This window comes from Artibeus jamaicensis, unplaced genomic scaffold (assembly GCF_021234435.1).
Source record: "Artibeus jamaicensis isolate MK-2021 breed Jamaican fruit bat unplaced genomic scaffold, CSHL_Jam_final scaffold_1689, whole genome shotgun sequence".
NCBI classification, from domain to species: domain Eukaryota; kingdom Metazoa; phylum Chordata; class Mammalia; order Chiroptera; family Phyllostomidae; genus Artibeus; species Artibeus jamaicensis.
This window is the reverse complement of record NW_026522029.1, coordinates 1,705,135-1,709,608: the sequence shown is the minus strand read 5'-3', so window position 1 is coordinate 1,709,608 and position 4,474 is coordinate 1,705,135. Positions and strand designations below refer to the sequence as shown.

The window sequence follows — 4,474 nt, the reverse complement described above, 5'->3', positions numbered from 1 at the left end:
TTTGTTCCCTACCACCCCTCCTTCTTTGTCTAGGGGCCCAGGTCCTGGTCATAGAGCCTTAGACCTGCCCTGCTGTATTGAGCTAGGTCTTCATTATGCACCAGGCATGAATCCCAGCTGGTAAGTCCAAGTGAGTAATGGTTTACCCAAAAGATACATTTGCATTAAAATAAAGGTCTTTAACACCTTAATTTAAAAGAATCACCAACAGTGCTCGCTTCGGCAACACATATACTAAAACTGGAATGATACAGAGAAGATAAGCATGGCCCCTGCGCAAGGATGACACGCAAATTCGTGAAGCGTTCCATATTTTTGTATCTGGGAATAAACCTAACTAAGAAGGTAAAAGACCTGTATGCAGAAAACTACACAGCCCTGGAGAAAGAAGTCAAGGAAGACACTAACAAATGGAAACATATACTGTGTTCATGGATTGGAAGAATTAACATCATCAAAATGTCCATACTACCCAAAGCAATATACAGATTCAATGCAATCCCTATTAAAGTACCAATGGCATATTTCACAGACATAGAACAGACACTTCAAAAATTTATATGGAACCATAAACGAGCCCAAATAGCAGCTGCACTTTTGAGAAGAAAGAACAAAGCAGGAGGGATCACAATACCTGATATCAAACTGTATTACAAAGCCACTGTAATCAAAACAGCCTGGTACTGGCATAAAAACAGGCACATAGACCAATGGATTAGAACAGAGAGCCCAGAAATAGACCCAACTCTCTACAGTCAATTAATATTTGACAAAGGGGGCAGTAACATAAAATGGAGTAAAGATAGCCTCTTCAACAAATGGTGTTGGGAGAACTGGACAGCTATGTGCAAAAAAATGAAACTTGAGCACCAACTTACACCATACACCAAAATAAATTCAAGGTGGTTAAAAGACTTAAATATAAGCCGTGACACCATTAAAGTCCTAGAGGAGAACACTGGCAAGAAAATCTCAGATATTTCACGCAGCAACATTTTTACTGATATGTCCCCTAGAGCAAGGAATATAAAGGAAAGAATAAACAAATGGGATCTCATCAAAATAATAAGCTTCTGTGTGGCTAAAGAAAAGTATTAAATTAAAAAGACAGCCAACTGTATGGGAAAACATATTTGCCAATGATACCTCAGACAAAGGTTTAATCTCCAAAATATACAAAGAACTTACACGACTCCACTCTAAGAAGACAACCAACCCAATTAAAAAATGGGAAAAGGACTTGAACAGACACCTCTCCAAGGAGGACATACAGAATATCCAGAGACACATGAAGAGATGCTCAATATCGTTAGCTATCAGAGAGATGCAAATTAAAACCACAATGAGATACCACTTTACACTGGTCAGGATGGCTATCATAAACAAAGCAACTAACAACAAATGTTGGAGAGGTTGTGGGGAAAAGGGGTCCTTAGTTCGCTGTTGGTGGGGTTGCAGACTGGTACAACCAACATGGGAAACAGTATGGAATTTTCTCAGAAAAATATAAATTGACCTGCCTTTTGACCCAGCAAGTCCACTGCTAGGATTATATCCTAAGAATCCTAAAACATCAATTTCAAAGAACCTATGCACCACAATGTTCATAGCAGCACAATTTACAATAGCCAAGAGTTGGAAGCAACCTAGGTGCCCATCAGTAAATGAATGGATCAAAAAAATTGTGGTACATATACACAATGGAATTCTATACAGCAGAGAGAAAGAAGGAGCTACTACCCTTTGCAACAGCATGGATGGAACTGGAAAGCATTATGCTGAGTGATAAATAGGCCAGGAGTTGAAAGACAAATACCATATGATCTCACCTTTAACAGGAAGCTAAACAACAAAACAAACAAGCAAGCAGAATAAAAACAAAGACACTGAAATAGAGAACAGGGGGACAGTGACCAGAGGGGAGAGGGAAGGGAATTTAAGGGGGGAAAAGGGGAGGGATTTGGAGGAACAAATAGGAAGGACACAGGGACGAGAACTAAGAGGGGTGGAAATGGGAGGGAGGTGGGGAGCATGAGGTGGAGTGAGCTGGGATGGGAGAAATAGACAAAAAACTGTACTTGAAAAATAACTAAATACAATTTTTTAAAAAAGAAAGGAAATAAAAAAGTAAAAGAATCACCAACAGTGGGAATTTTGGGACAAAGGATATGGAGACTTTTAGGTTTGGGATGGCGGGAGGTCCAAGGACCCTTCCAATCAAACCACAAAAGGTGGCTGCTTTTCTCACCGAACTTTTAGGGTAACACAGCACATAGGTGAGGATGATTAAACAGAACGTTGCTGCTGTTCTCAGGCACAGCTCTCTCTATCACGAGCGCGCTTGCCCAGGGATGCTCTGCTTTATGCGGTTGTTTCATGTACCTCACCTTACGCTGCCCTAGAGTAGCCATATGGGTCCTGCTACAGACCTTTCTCTGCACTGACTACTCTGAGATTCGAATTTAGCCAAGAATGAAACGACGCGGTTCCTGATCCAAGGAGTTCCAGGTACCCACTGTAGCATTTTATTGTCCATGTGCCCACTTATAAACTTTGCTCTGGTCTGTAGAAAGCCTGGTACAAGGGACCTGACTCAGGAATATCCTGCCTTAATAGTTCATGGTGGAGATATAGAACTGTCTCTATTACACCTGGGGGATTCTGTTGCTTCCATCTCCACCCCCTTTTTTTTGTTGTTGTTTTAAAGTGATTCAAAATTATAGCTTAGTCTTAAGATCAATCAATCATCAGAGGATGAAAATCAACATGTGACAATGTAAAAAAAGAAAAAGAAAAAAGAAAAGAAAACCTTCCAAATCATTCAATGTAAACTTTCAGGTTGCCAAGTTTTATATATAGAATGGCTTCGATAATGTAAAAAATTATATACATAGATGAAAAATTCCTAAACATTAGCAATGGTTGTCATTGAGGTAGTGAGATTACAGAACAGGTTTATGTTACGAGAGGAAATAAATGTCGCTTAAAAATAAAAAACACTGATACTGGAGTTATGAGAGCTTTGTTCCAGTCCCAGTTCCATTAAAAATCAATTTTAAATGTAAAATAGGTTGATCTCAATAAGACTATTCTGCGAGTTGAGTGAGACAACTGGTGTAAAAATACAAAGTGGACATAAGGGGATTGTCAAAGGCACACAGCAGCAAAGCCACAAGTGACTCCTGCACATACCCACCTGCCCCCGGATGGGGGCACATGGTAGGTATTGATTGGGTCTCAGAGCCAATCAGGAGTCTAGGTGCTAGAACTAAGTGTAAGGTCAGAGCAGGAAATGCAAGGCAGGGCTGGATTTCTTCGGCTCACTCACTGGATCCTCACTCTTGGTCCCAGAGAATCGGCCAGGCTGAGACTGCAAAAACGAGTTCCCAGCAGACACCGGCAAACTGCGGACAAAAGGCAACCAACAGATCCAAACGGATTTTTTTTTAAGTAATAAAATGTTGGGAACAGATTCCATAAATGTTTTCTAGCTTAACAGGAGTCTTATGGGCAATTTCAGTAGTTATGTGTTAGCACAGGGACCTGCCATGGGCTTGGAGGATAATGGGCCATGCTGTGACAAATGTACCTTGGCAGTCCTCTTGGACAGAGGACTCTCAGTGGCCAGAACCAGCAGAGGCAGCAGGTGGACAGATGATCCAGGGATTAAGCAAAGCAAGGGATCCATCTGGCAGTTTTTCATCACCCAGAAAAATTTTTAAATAAACTTTATCATAGATAGGTATATATTAGAAAAACATAGTATACATAGGGCTCCATACAATCCATGGTTTCAGGCATCCACTGGGACTTTCGGAACATACTCCCCACGGATTTTGGTGGGGGTGCTACTGTATGTCAGAAGAGAAAAACCGTAAAGGATTGGCAAAGTAGGAGATAAAATACTATTCTTTTGATATTCTGAGCCTGACTTTCCAACATGATTATGGGGTTTCCCCAACACCAGTCAGCAATTCTCAAACACCAGCAGGGTGTCAGGAGATTCAACTCCATTGAGACACTGCCTACCCAGAGACGGCTTCAAATTCCACAGGTTAAGAGTTCACTTCTATAGGCTGCCCACCGCCCCAATTTCAGATGGCAGTCACAAGTCCAGGTTGTTACTTGTACTTCTAACCAACTGGCTTAAATCAGAGGTTCCCATGACTTTCTCCTTGGGTTCAACTAATGTGCTAGAGCAGCTCACAGAACTCAGAGAAACATATTAGTACATTACTGTAAATGAACACAACTCAGGAGCAGCCAGATGGAAGAGAGGCACAGAGCAAGTGATGGGGACAGAGTCTGGAGCTTTCATGTCCTTCTCCATAGGCTCCACGCTCCCAAAATTTCCATGTGTTCACTGACATAACAGAAGACACTACTACTGCTCTCAACACGTAGGGAATTCCAAGGGCATTTGGAGCTGTAAACCAGGTCCTGTGGGGGAAGACCAACTATGCATTTCTCATAC

At 41.5% G+C, this 4,474-nt stretch overlaps 1 non-coding gene across 1 annotated transcript; it reads left to right on the top strand.

The window, feature by feature from the left end:
* The first annotated feature begins 210 nt into the window (after positions 1-210).
* Positions 211-317, top strand: LOC119041762 (U6 spliceosomal RNA). The gene has a single exon (XR_005081105.2). It is a non-coding gene; the product is annotated as a U6 spliceosomal RNA (small nuclear RNA).
* The last annotated feature ends 4,157 nt before the right edge of the window (positions 318-4,474 follow it).